Source organism: Rutilus rutilus (genome assembly GCF_951802725.1).
Source record: "Rutilus rutilus genome assembly, chromosome: 8".
NCBI classification, from domain to species: Eukaryota; Metazoa; Chordata; class Actinopteri; order Cypriniformes; family Leuciscidae; genus Rutilus; species Rutilus rutilus.
The window spans coordinates 13,827,655-13,842,574 of NC_140222.1; the positions used below are offsets into that span (position 1 = coordinate 13,827,655).

At 38.9% G+C, this 14,920-nt stretch overlaps 1 protein-coding gene and 1 long non-coding RNA gene across 2 annotated transcripts in view; one reads left to right on the plus strand and one right to left on the minus strand.

The window, feature by feature from the left end:
• Window positions 1–4,499: 4,499 nt before the first annotated feature.
• On the plus strand, window positions 4,500–11,642 carry LOC311295189. The gene is made up of 4 exons (XR_014628227.1): window positions 4,500–4,581; window positions 4,986–6,035; window positions 6,719–6,789; window positions 7,317–11,642. It is a non-coding gene; the product is annotated as an uncharacterized lncRNA (long non-coding RNA).
• Window positions 5,476–14,920, minus strand: part of LOC311295156 (uncharacterized protein) — a 33,930-nt gene continuing 24,485 nt past the window's right edge. Inside the window, exon 7 of the transcript XR_014628202.1 lies at window positions 5,476–6,003. The gene's annotated coding sequence lies outside the window, so the exon portion shown is untranslated. The remainder of the gene's footprint in view (window positions 6,004–14,920) is intronic.

The window sequence follows — 14,920 nt, forward strand, 5'->3', positions numbered from 1 at the left end:
AAGAACATTAGTGATTCACACATTCACTCATCAGACAAACTTAAATTAATCTAATGGATGATCTTGTGAAAATGTATGAACGTCATATAAACCACATCCCGATTCACACCCCCATACAATCAGATGTTCAATAAACCACAATAACAGTTTTTTTCAACAAACTGTAAGAAATTAAAATGGCTGACAGTCGAAAACAGGGTGAGAGTTGAAACTGAGAGTAACACAAAACATTTTGTATAGGAATGAGCCAAGGTTTTTTAAAGATTATTTTAGGAACTCTCATAGCTACTCAACTAGGCAGTGCCACAGACATAGTTCCTTGTAGATTTAAGAGCTGTTCTGGGCAAAACACCTTTATGTACATGGCAGCAATTGAATGGAATAAACTCCCAGTTGAGATTAAGTTAAGCCAGTCAGATCGCTGTTTTAATAGAGCATGTGGTGAATGGTTGCTAAATGATAATTAGATTTTTTTTTATTTTTTTTATGTGATCTTAAGGAATATTTATTATTGCAGTGTATGTATTTGTGTTTATTTTATTTTGTATTTGGATGTGGTTGAATGTACAAGGTACCTTTAGTCATCTGTAGCTTGCCTGGCCATCTTTATCAGACTACAACTATAAGTTTGTAACTTTCTTGTGTTTATCCTCGACAGTTCTGATAAATGTATAATGTCACTGTGATGGCTTCTTGTTATGCATTTATTTTTGATACTGTCTAATAAATCAAATCAAATAAATAAAAAAACAGCAGGCTCCAGCTGTGTGTGTTCTGTTGCGTTCAGGACTATTATGTTGAAGTTACTCAAGGACTTTTAGTTTGAAATTTCGCTCTTCCTGTGTTTTCTTCCTGTTAATCTGTTCCTTTCTTACCCATTTCACTCACTGGTGTCTTGTTTATTCTGTGTGTAAATATAGTTTTAGTCCTGTAGTTTTTCTGCGCACCTGTGTCACAGGGTGTTTCTTTTCTTTTTTTTACCAATTTGATAAATACCACTTTGAAAATGGATTTACGCTTCAACTTTCTCCCTCCAACCAAGCTCTGGCAGACTGTTTTTAGCGATTCAGACTGAAAGAAAGAAACACATTCTAAACTTTTGAACCGTTAAATATGATCATTGTGTTACTGCTACTGTTTCTCTCCCTCTGTGTCAAACAGTTGCTCATCTTGTAGATTTTCTCCAGTAGATTAAAGTGTCAAAAATCTGACAGTATCAGGACAGGAAGAAGCTCTCCACCTGCAAACTAAACACTCATGCACTGAAAACACACTCTCACCTGCAAGATGTTTGTCCACCAACAGACAAAACCACATTTCTGTAGAAAACCGACCGCAGCAGTTTCAGTCTGACTCAGAAAATGAACTTCAGTGAAACTGGCACTGTGAAGTGGCAGACAATTTTATCTATGTACTTGTATGTAAAATTTTGGAAAAACATATACATTTTAAAATCACTAGTTAGGCTTTCTGGCATTTCCAAAAAAGTTGCAAATAAAGTCAAGAATCTGTGATTTGTTAATTCTCCAGTCAGATGATTTTAGTCAAATTTTATTTCTTAACAGCATACAATTAAATAATAAATGAAGAGTAAAATGAAATCATCCATAAACAGGATTACAATTTTAATAAAGAAACAGTTTAAAATGAACAGTTAAAATGACTTTCCAGTCCCTCTTTCCTCTGATATTGAGCAGGCACTGAAGACACAAACATACTGTATGTTCTCACACTCTGAGGTGTTAGCCCGTACACTGCAAGATGTTCAGCTAACATTCGCTCACCACTTTATTGAGACATTCGAGCATTTGTGGTCAGCCTATCGGAAACTTACTGTCTTTTGCCCTTCTCTAAACAGCAAGAACAAAAGTGCACCCTAAGTCAATCAGCTATACATTTGAGGCATACAGATTAATAAAAGAAAAGTATGAAACATACATTTCAAATGATAATAATGGTAAACACATCAAAATGGTAGTAATGATTTCTTAAAATATATTTGATTAAATGATAAAACAAAAGCAAATGATAAAACACAAGCAATAAATATATATATTTCTTTTTTTTCTGATTCATCAACCTTCATTTTAACTGACAAAAGTACAAAGAAAAGATTTCCAGTGCTTTCATTGACCAACTTAATATTTATTTTGTAAATATGAATTTTTTTTTTATTTTGATGGCTGCAACAAACTCTTTTCTCAGTGTTTACCACTGTCACATCACCTTTCCTTGAGTAACAGATTCAAGTTGCATTTCTTGATGCATTAGCAGATCAGGGGTCAAAGTTCACACACATTCAATGTGGCAATATTAGAGATTTCTCTGAATCTTTTCACAGTATTATGTATGGTAGATGGTGAAACACCTGAATACTTTGTAATCCTGCATTGAGAAATGTGATTTTTGAATTGTTAGAGAATTCTCTCATGATATTTGGCATAGAGTGGTGAACCATGATACCCTGGTAATCCAGAGTTCTCGCGAGAGCACAAGTTGAATTTGCTCAGCGAGTTACTCTGGTGTCGAGTAATGATGCTCATTAAATATGCCCCTCGTTCTGAGCTGCACCAATCACATCGGGTTATCTGATATAGGCGGGCCAGAGGCGAGCTAAACAGATGACGACAGCACTGTGACATGGAAGTCATTAGTAAACATTGCAAGATGGCTATGGATGAACACCATTTGTTTGAAACGGCTTTGGCTGCTACAATGAACGAGTTAGACATGGCTTTTTATCTAAAACAGGAACAGAAGACGCCGCTCGAATCGTTCCTTTGCAAGAAGGATGTTTTTGCTGTTTTGCTGACCGGATACGGCAAGAGTCTACCGCTAGCTAAGCGTATGGGGTTTATTGTTGTGATTGGTCGTAGTGTTATCCAATTGCGTGCAGTGAGATTTTCAAATGCATGCTTGGTGCCGCCCCTCGAGCTGGGCGATTTCCATTAGTTGACGCCAGACCATTAATCTTTCAGATTTAGGTCAGGATTTCCAGGCTAGAACCATGATCCATCTTTTGCGGATGCTTCTTTTTATACCCAAATATGATACCCTCACCTATTACCAGTTCACCTACTTATTGTGGGCTGTTTCAAAACCATTTAACTTTTGTTTGGAAGAGGTGTTAGTGAGGCCAGCAGGGGCGCTCACCCTGTGGTCTGTGTGGGTCCTAACGCCCCAGTGTAGTGATGGGGATTGGGGACACTATACTTTCAAAGAGCACCGTCCTTCGGATGAGACAGTAAACCGAGGTCCTGACTCTCTGTGGTCATTAAAAATCCCAGGATGTCTTTTGAAAGAATAGGGGTTTAACCCCAGCACCCTGGCCAAAGTGGCCCAGTGGCCTCTGTCCATCATGGCCTCCTAATCATCCCCATACATATATATATATACTGATTGGCTTCATCACTGTCTCCTCTCCACCAATAAGCTGGTGTGTTTTCGTGTGCAATATGGCTGCTGTCGTATCATCCAGGTGGAGCTGCACATTGGTGGTGGTTGGGGAGATTCCCCCCTTCCATGTAAAGCACTTTGAGTACCCAGAAAAGCACTATATAAATGTAACAAATTATTATTATATTATTATGTTCTATAATCTTTTCTCTTTCATTTTGCATCTGTCCTAACTTTATTTGAAGTGTGTGCAGCCATCAAAATCCAAATTTATGTTTACAAAATACACGTCCGTTTGTCAATGAAAACATTGGACTTCTTTTCTTTGTATGAATTTCTTTGTACTTAATCAACTCTTTGTCAGTTAAACGTGAAGTAAAAATGCCCCAACTTTTCTGGAAATGCGGTTGTACCATGAAATGTAGTTCATCCACAATTCACACAATATTCTTTTACTTGTATCCATTTAACACAGTCAGGCACTACACTGTTAGAAAAAAGCTGTCACCGGGGCCGTACCTTTTTTAAAAGGTACTAATATGTACCATTTTGGTAGTAATATGTACACTTTGGGCACTTATATTTACATTTACGATACTGATATGCACCCTTAAAGGAATAATTAACTTTAAAATCAGACAGTTGATGTACCCCATTGACTTCCATAGTATGAAAAAAAAAATATATATACTACTATGGAAGTCAATGGAGTCCATCAGCTGTTTGGTTACTGATATTCTTCAAAATATCTTCCTTTGTGTTCAGCAGAAGAAAGAAATTCATACAGCTTTGAAACAACTTGAGGGTGAGTAAATGATGACAGAATTTTCATTTTTAAGTGAACTGTTCCTTTAATGGGTTAATAAGGTACCTTTTGAAAGGGTGCTACCCCAGTTAAAGCTTTTGTGCCTTTTTTCTGAGAGTATCTTACGAAAAGCAAGTTCAATGACAAGAATAAGGAATATTTCACCCATTAAGAACAGTTAAAGTCTTAATATCAGCAAGATGAACTAGTATATTGTGCAAATGCAGGGTTGTGAAACTAGGAGGGTCACACTGTCTCGTGGGAGGATTCACAGAGTACATAACACTTCTGCTGTATGTTTAGCAGGAAGTTTCATTAGATCAGACTCAAGAACATGTTTCACATGTTTGTTTTCTGTCCATGCTGGTGGAATCTGATCGGTGAGTTATAAAAACATTTATTTCAGAGTAAAACTTTCAAATTAGATTATTTCCATCTGCTGTTATGTATTGATGAATCATGAATATTGTGAAATCTACTAACTTTGAATTCAGTCTCAGGTAATCCGTAAGCACTTCTGCAATGTTTTCTCTGTTTGAACTCAGTATCTCTGTTACGGTAGCATTTGGCAGTTTACAGTAGCAGTTTATGAATACATTTTACACATTTTATTTTTCTTTATCTGAGTCAAAGGGGTGTCCATATTGCAGTGATATACAGCTATAAGATATACATTTAATTTAGTTCTTATTGGTGCAGTAGTTAAGTGATCCAATCAGTGCTAAGTAGTTTTGAATATAACCATCAGAAACTTTAATCTGTGTAAAATCTGTTTGTTCATCAGGTGTGTTTGGTGATTCAGTGTCAGTGATGGAGGGAGATTCTGTTACTCTAAACACTGATGATACTGAAATACGTGAAGATGAAGATATACTGTGGACATTTGGAGCTGAAAAATCTCTAATAGCTAAAATCAATAAAAAGAAGCAAATCTTCTCCACATTTGATGATGTCCCTGATGGGAGATTCAGAGACAGACTGAAGCTGGACGATCAAACTGGATCTCTGACCATCACAAACACCAGAACTGAACATACTGGAGTTTATCAACTAGATATAAGTGGAGCGAAAAAATCATCAAAAACATTCAATGTTTCTGTCTATGGTGAGTCGAGACGTCATTTCTCTAAACATGCACATATTCTATTTACATACATAGATAGATTAAATAATTGTATAGTTTGAGCTGACAGAAACATTTAGTGACTGTTAACACACTAAACACTCTCTCCACACAAACTACAATTCACAACACCTAAAATAGACTGATTGTTGTGACATATTTCTGTTTATTCTGTCATGTTTTCCAGCTCGTCTGCCTGTTCCTGTCATCATCAGTAACTCTTCACAATGTTCTTCATCTTCATCATCTTCATCAAATTGTTCATTGGTGTGTTCATCAGTGTTGAATGTGAGCAATGTGACTCTCTCCTGGTACGCAGGAATCAGTGTATTGTCCAGCATCAGTGTGTGTGATCTCAGCATCAGTCTCTCTCTACCTCTGGAGGTGGAATATCAGGATAAAAACACCTACAGCTGTGTGCTGAACAATCCCATCAGCAACCAGACCACACATCTGGACATCAACACACTCTGTCACACATGTGCAGGTACCACAGCACTGATGATATATGTGTGTGTTTACTGACCTGATCTCTGTCTTCTGTTGAAGATCAGACTCATTCACTTACACCAATGACTCACTTTTCCTCTCCTTCAGTTCCTCCAGTCTCAGTGTCTCTGATAGTGTTGATCTCTGCTGGATCTCTGATGATTGTTGCAGGATTTGGGATCTTCTGGATCTGCAGGAAACATAGATCAATTGAGAAAGAAGGCAAGTATTACTGCTTTTAAATAAGTAATATAACAAATACTATTTTGAAAATATGCTCTAAACCAATCAACTGATTTGATCATTTAATTAAAAGTATTCTCGTAACTTTGTGGTTAAACTTTATACAAAACCAAACTAATATGTGTAGTTATTCTCTGTAGATTACACTTATATCATAATGCATGTCTATTTCTATATAATGACACAGAACGTCGCTCATCTCACTCGAACAAAAACAGATTTCTCAAACTCCATCAACACAGCATTAAAAAAACTTTAAAAAGCTGTCTCTATTTTATTAACTATCTTACATGCTGGTGCTCAAATTAAAATCTAAATGAATGATGACTTTTGTTGTGCTTGCTGAGCCTAAAAGCTGATTAAACACAAAGAATGTAAAATACTTTACTTTTGTCAAACATCCCATTTGGTTTGATTTATGTGTAAAGAATGTCTCATAATTTTATGACGAACATTTTTTTTTTTTTAGGAACTTTTTGTGTGTGGAAAAAGCTATAGGCCTAATGATAAATTCAATTTGTTAATGCCGTTTTTAAAAACTGCAGTGTTAAACATTTATTTATTTAAGTTTGAAAGCCCTAATAATAACATAAATATTGTGAAGAACCATCTTTTTAAGATTGAATTTTGCGATTTTAATGCATTGATTATTGTTCAAACAGTTGCGACAGTTGAAGATGAGTCCATCACTTACGCTGAGACGACATTCGACAACAGAAGCGCACAGAAATTGGTGAGACCATTAAAATTGAGTATTTGTATAATTTCAGCAGAGAGTCAGATGTAGATCAGTGCGTGTGTTTGATTTTGTCTTTATTGAAGCCCATTTCCACCACATAAGAAAAAATGTATGGTCTGGTAATTCATAATTATGACAAAAAGCCGAAATTATGACATACTAAATAAAAATTATGATTTTTTAAAAAGGTCAAAAATATCACATACAGTTGAAATTGTGGCCTTTTTTGTCGAAATTGCTGTATGACATACTAATTTTGACTTGGTATATCATAATTTTTTATTTTTAATGTCGTGATATCGACTTTCTATGTCACAATTTTGACTTGTGTCTTAACTATGATTTACCCGAGCATGTTTTTCTTATGTGGTGGAAATGGGCTTCCATATTATAATGATCTAAATCTCAAACACAAAAGCACCATCAGATGTTTATAAAAGTCTTGTTACTTTGAAAAACGTATTATGAACGTATTATAATTATTATTATTATTATATCTTGTCTTATGCATTTTTTCACAGAAAGTGGAAGAGGAGGAATGTGTGGATTATGCACCAATCGCAATGAGAAGTTGATCAAACTTCAGTCTTTTTCTGAGAACAAGACCCAGATTGCAAGGGCGTAACTTTGGGTCTACCATTGGGGGGGTTAAACTCGCGGCATATTTATTTATTTATTTATTGAATAATTTTCTTATGTAAAAGGTAACATGCTAATTTGCCGTTCCTGTATTAGAAATACATTGTGATACTTTTACTGATTTAGGCTACTTAACGTAAATGCAGCTGTTCACTTGACTATTGATGCCATAATGACACAGTAGTTAAATTAAGTGTTTAAGCACAAATTCAGAAACTGAGAAAATACAAGTGTGGACTAACGTTAGTTGTGCTTTGATTCATTTTATCACTTTGCAAACTCCATGCAAAAAAAATAAAATAAAAAAAATAATAATAATCTCAAATTGAGCCGGAGGTGGTAAATTCCTAATAATGTACGTATTTTTTTTAGGTATTTTAATAAGATACCTAAAATACGCTCAACTAACGCGATCGTTATAAAGGTGTTTGAACAACAAGACACATCCACTTGCACATATTTGACAATCGGAATATCAGATATATCCTGCTATAGAACAAATTTGTGAAATTTGGAATAAAAAAGGAAATAAAAGCAGATCATCAGTCATTCTGCGCTATTGTGGCTGCGGTGTGACAAGCAATGAATGACGCGTCTCCATGGGAACCATAGAGTGATACTACGATCAATAACGGTCGCCTTGAAAAACTTTTAAACTTACGTGTGAATTAAATGTGTCTTTTTTTGTTTTGAGTGTATGGTCAATAAATAAAGGAATTAATAAAGATGGCCACAAAACCAGTGGGCCGCGCCCCACACTTTGAGAAACGCTGAGCTAACTTAACAGCTAACTTAGCTCGTTTGGTCAGGATTTTTCCTCTTTTTGGCTGGTGTCGACCAACAATGAAAAATCGTTGTCTGGCTGCCTTTCAGTGTCCTTTTCATCTTTCCATCCGTTAGCATGCAACGTCAGCTTTCTCCAACCATTCATCCCAGCGACTGCGCAAAATAGTGAACAAACTTGGTAGAGAAAGCGGGTTGGGTAATACCAAGTAGTCGGTGTGGCTGGCGGGCGGGCGGGGGGTACATTACAGATTATTTAAAATATGATACTATCTTGCTGGCAAATGAAATTAATAAAGAAAACGAACAAAAGTATTCATTCGGAATATTTCATATTTATTTTAATCTGAATGATGAGATGATATTGGGGGGGTTATATTAGCTGGATCAGATTTTTGAGGGGGTCATGACCCCCGTAACCCCCGTGCAAATTACGCGCATGGTGATCATTTCACTAGGAACCTCCTGCAACGGCCTCAGACTCTAAGGGCCCTATTTTAATGATCTAAGCGCATGGGCTAAAGCGCCGGCGCGAGCGCACTTATGGTGTCCGAATTCACTTTTGCTAGTTTAACGAGGGGAAAAATGGTCGGCACTCCCGGCGCATGGTCTAAAAGGGTTGTCCCTATTCTCTCAATGAGTAATGGGTGTGTTTTGAGTGTAACGTGCAATAAACCAATTTGAGTCTCATCTCCCATTCCCTTTAAAAGCCAGTTGCACTCGCAATTTGCGCGTGAAAGACTGAACGCTTGTCCAGAAAAAAAAATCTATTTAAGTTGCCTCAAAATAGTAACGCGCCAACAGACCAGACCAGAACGTCAATGGGCACACAAATAGGCGCAAATGCATTTGCTATTTAAACAACGTGGCGCAGGACGGGCTGAAACTAGCAAAACACACTTGCGTCGCGCCTGGAGTCGCATTGCGTCGGGTGTATGATGGGGCCCTTAGTCAATGGTTGAGTTTCAGGATTTGGGATGTTTCATCAGGAAATCACAGCAGACGTGCAATAGGATCATCCTGAAGGGCTTTAAAGAATGACTAACAATGGATTAATTAAAAGATTTAAAAAAAAAACTTCAAAGGTGAAGGGTCATTTTGTGTTACTGCTCCTATGGACCTCACTACCCCTCACTCTCCATAACATTTAGTGTACTTTCAAGACCCAGCTAAAAACATAACATCTGTTTGATATGTATTTTAAATAATGTGGCTGCATGTGGCCTTATGTGTGTGCATTATATGCATATTTGTAATCTACTAAGCAACCTTAAGAAATGTAAAGGCGGTATATAAATTAAACTTAACCTTGAAAAGCAAGGACTTTAAACAAATTATGTTATCATAAGTATCCAATAGTGTGTTTTCATTTTTTACTCTTCCAGGGCAAAATGTATATGAAACTAAAGGAACGGACACCTTGCTGGGACCTCAATTATTTATGTCTGATCAGAAATGTGGTTTGATCTGCTGGGTGAACAGGTTGTGCACGAGCACATTTCTGCTGCTGGACGTTTGTGTTTGATGTCAGCTTGTGATCGTCTCTCTCTGAGGTGTGAAAAGTGTGCATGTGAATAACATGCGGTTGAAGGTTTTTTTTCCATTACTGCTTACATGAAACCATTTGACTTCTGCTCAACAGAGAAACCACTTTGCAACACACCAGTGATATTGATCCCATCCATGCTGATGTTTGACAAAAAGGTCTCAAATCAAACAGAGATATTGAAATATGAAAATATACCTTGTGTGCATATGCATCATGATCTTATATACTCATGCAGTGATCGTGCAGTTCAGCAGTGCCAGTTTCAGTAGTTTTTCCAGCTGTGACACTTCCTTCTAAGAACTATTCTTGATACCTTTTTTTTCGGGGTTTTTTTTAACCATAAATATTTTTTTTATGCTTTCACTTTTTTTTTTTTTGTCCACAGGTAAACAAATAAGGTCCAAACTTAGATAAAATAGTATTGTTTGATGCAATATGACACTGGTGGGTGTGGCCACACGTCAAAGCAGAATTCGCTCAAGGTGAAATATAGAAAAACCCTTTGAGATTCAGATGTTCATTTCTAACTTGAACACTAAATGTAAAGTGTACACACTATAACACTGCAAATAATAAAAAGTTTAAAAATTTGTCTTTTTTTGTGTATGGTGTTTAAATATTGCTGGCTCACTTTGGCTGAATGTGTTTGATAAAGTGGGATTCAGGTAAAGTGGGTGACCTTTAACCTCAAATTCATTAAATAAATGGACATTTACTGGCCATTCAGATTATTATTATTTTTTTTTGTATATGTGTTGTAGGCTACTCATATTTTAATGTTGTAGAGATCTTTTTCATCCCACAAAATGTTCTATCAGCTGTTTTGAATTTTACACATGAATTGAGTGATATAATGAATTTCACTCATGTTTTCGGTTTACATGTAGAAATAGGCCTTTTCCTATACATAATAGTGTAGTTAAATCTAACAGCCTCTATATAGAGCGCCATCTAGAGTTCAAGACTTCACATCTGGAACAATAATACTAGGGTTCTTTCTGTGTTTGTTTATCGGTCAAACGAGCCGACCTCGAGTCTCTGTGATCTTCTGTCTCTATATAGCTCAGGTCCCTCCTTTAATGCAAGTCTGGGGGATTTTTTCCCACCTGTTTATCATCCAGAAAGTGAAAATGGTGAGAAGTACACACATGGATGATAAATAATATATAGTATGCATACTACAAGCCATACGCATACAGCATGATTTAGATAGCATAACCAGGAATCAGCTCCACCATCTAATATAAGTATGTTAAAAAGCTTTTAAAGTGACAGTTATAATACAAGCTGCTGCTGTCAGACTGGCAACTGGGGGAAAGTGGACCTCGACTGAGGCCATACAGCAAGCAAAATCTGCTCTCAGGCATAGAGAGATTGTAGGACAGGTGCAGCAGGGAAGAGGGTTTTTTGGACTCGGGACAAGCCGACCCATATGGTACAAGACAACATCAGCCCAGAGAAGAAAGCTGGTAGTAACCGAGGTCCGGCAGCAAGAGGAGGCAGAGATGCACAAAGGCAGTCTCGCAGTCCAAACAGGGACAGAGGACTAACTGGGAAAACCTGGAGAAACGTAAGCTCACCTGGAAGGATCTTTGGGATATGGACGGGAACAGACTGAGCTTCATCATCAGAGCAACCTACAATGTTCTTCCCACACCCAAGAACATAAACCAGTGGACTGAAGAAGATCCATTATGTCCTCTCTGTTAAACCCCAGCAACGCTAAGGCAGATCATCGTCAGCTGCAAAACCAGTCTTTCCCAGCCTTACACCTGGAGGCACAATCAGGTCCTGGGACAACGGCGATTATCCTGGAAGGAAGGATAACCACCACCAATGCCCTTCCTCCTCCAAAGCATGGATTCTCAAAATCCACTGCCTTCATAAGAGCAGGACAACTTCCAGTGAAGCCAACAAGCGTGTCGCGCAAGTCCTAAAAAGTGAAGCCAAAGTGTCTCGATCGCCCCCAGGTGGCTGGTCCCAGTATAGGTCATAAACCCCGCCCTCCCCATGAAGTTGGATGTGATGGAAACTAAACAATCAAATTACACTTCAAATAAATGTTTATTTAATAATATAAAATGTTTTCTGTAATTTTAGGTCGTTTTTATCATGCAGATTAAAGTTTAAGTGATTGTTTTTTTAAATAAGTTTGGTCTTATTTATTTATTTGATGCTATAAAAACGGGAATGTGACGTCATGATTGGCAGCTTCTGTAAATGAATTAGTCCAACAAACTTTTTGTTTGTTTTGTTTGCAAACCTCCCGCTGCCCGGGACTGGAAAATGCAAGTTGATCTAGACCGGAAGCTCAGTTTTCCACCTGAGATCACCACAACTAACTTCAGGCCGGACCTGATCCTGTGGTTAACCTTGTAAAAGTCCCTGTTCATTGTGGAATAAACTGTGCCATGGGAGGCAACAATTGATGAGAAACCATGAACATGTCGGGAAACAGTAGGCTAACCCAACAGTTTAATCCAGATGAGTGAACATTAGTCAGGTGAGCTGCTTCACTTCCTCATTAACTTCAAGGTTCAAGGTATTTTATTGTCATTCTGTACATGTTGATAAATAAATAATAAGATAAATAATAATATACATTCAATGAGTTACACATAGTTTAATAGACTAAATTTAGAAAAACTTTTCAAAAGCAGGAAGTTTTTAAAAGCAGTGTGTCAAATTCACATATAAACCAGAGCATACTTATGACACAGTGAATAAGAGGTATAAATTATAAGGAGAGATCAACCCCTAAGGCAGGGAATTCATGAGTCTCACAGCCTCTGGAAAGAAGCTGCATTTGAGTCTTTTACACTTGGCCACTTCATGCGTTTTCTCAGATCGGATAGCTATCTGATTTATCAAAACGATTCCATTTACACCTGGTCACAAATGTGTTTTTGCGAAACGGATTTAAATCCGATCTTCAATTCCCGCGCTATATGCAGATTTAATGGAGTGCACGTCACGAAAGCAACAGATATGAGCTGCATTTTATTGTTCATCAGCTAAAATTTCTAAATCAAAGACCGCAATAAGAGAGAGCGGCAACAGCCCTGGTAAGATCACTTCGTTTCTTTACTTTTAATGATGATGATTGTGTGTTAGGCGTTTGCGACTTACTTTCACTTTGATTTGTGACAGTTTGCACGTTGGCTTGATGAATAGATGCTCAGCTTCTCATCTGCGGTGACGCGCGTGTTCCAGTAGCGTCGTCATATCTGGCTATAACATTACATATAGCCTATAACACGCTCTCACACGTTTATATTTTAGCATTTTTGGAGTACAATTTACATATGTGGTTTCAACAACCAGATGCATTTACACTTGTCCAGTTTCGTCTGGAATGCGGCCCAGACCACCTCCTGAAGTGGTTTGAGCGATCGGATTCAAATCCGTCTCGAATGCGTTTCGGAGGGCATTTACACCTGGTCTTTTCACGATCGGATAGCTATCCGATCTAAGAAAACGCATGAAGTGGCCAGGTGTAACTAGTTCTGGCTTTAACACTTCCTGAGGGGAGAGGATCGAAGAGTTTGTTTGCCGGATGAGTGGGATCCTTCATAATACAGGATGTTCTGCTTCTGTGTCACAGGTCGGGATGGGCCGAACCAGACTACACCCACCCCTAGACCAAGAACAATTTGAGGAGCGTGCCAGAGACGAGACCAGAGGCAGAGAATAAAGAGTAACAATTTTATTGAGAATAAAATAATTGATAATCCTAATCGAAAAGTCTTCTTCTCTCCCTCGTCCAGGGAGGATCCAAGGCGGGGCAAAGCAGACGCAACCTTCCCCACAGGCGGCGATTCCCAGTGAGGAGTACCGGACAGGTAAGTATTGGACAGGTGAGTTCCTCACAGGTGGGTAAATGATCCAAACTTCCTTTCCTCTTTCACGTGAGGGGGACAGTTCCCAGCAGTCGATAATGTGCAGGTAGATATCTTACGGTAAGTAGATTGACCGAGCTCCTTCTTCCAAGCTGGTATCAGGTTCACAATGGGAGGTGGTGAACAGGTGAGTTCTCCGATGAGCGGATGGTCAAAGCTTCCTCTCCTCTTTCACGTGGGGGACAGTTCACAGCAGTCGATAATGTGCAGGTAGGTATCTTACGGTAAGTAGGTTGACCGAGCTCCTTCTTCCAAGCTGGTATCAGGTTCACAATGGGAGGTGGTGAACAGGTGAGTTCTCCGATGAGCGGATGGTCAAAGCTTCCTCTCCTCTTCTACACCAAGGGCGATTACAACGGTAAGAAATGGACAGGTAAAACTGCAGCAGGTCCTCCGTAAACACCGTACGAGACTTCCCCTAAGGCAGAAGGGGGCAAGCTCAGGAGCGGTGTACAACTCCCACGGGTGTCTTGGGAGGACGAGTACTTCGCACCCTACAGGTGGACTTCAGGGCTGTAGCGAACTCACGGTCACAGGTAGAGCGGCTCACGTGTGTCGTAGGAAAGACGGGGACTTCACACCATACAGGTGGCTTCAGGGCTGTGGCGAACTCAAAGTCACAAGCTGAACTGGGCTTTCTCTAGGACAGACAGAATCATAACTTCTCACAGCAGTATCCTATTCTCACGTGTGTCGTGGGGAAGACAGAGACTTCACACCCTACAGGCGGGCTTCAGGGCTGTAGCGGACTCAAAGTCACAGGATGAACTGGGCTTCCTCTAGGACAGACAGAATCATAACTTCACACAGCAGTATAATGTTCTCACATGTATCGTGGGGAGGACAGGAACTTCACACCGTACAGGTGGGCTTCAGGGCTGTAGCGAACTCACAGTCACAGACTGAACTGGGCTTTCTCTAGGACAGACAGAATCATAACTTCACACCGTACAGGTGGGCTTCAAGGCTGTAGCGAACTCACAGTCACAGATTGAGCTGGGCTTTCTCTAGGACAGACAGAATCATAACTTCACACCGTACAGGTGGGCTTCAAGGCTGTAGCGAACTCACAGTCACAGATTGAGCTGGGCTTTCTCTAGGGCAGACAGAATCATAACTTCACACAGCAGTATAATGTTCTCACATGTATCGTGGGGAGGACAGGAACTTCACACCGTACAGGTGGGCTTCAGGGCTGTAGCGAACACAGTCACAGACTGAACTGGGCTTTCTCTAGGACAGACAGAATCATAAC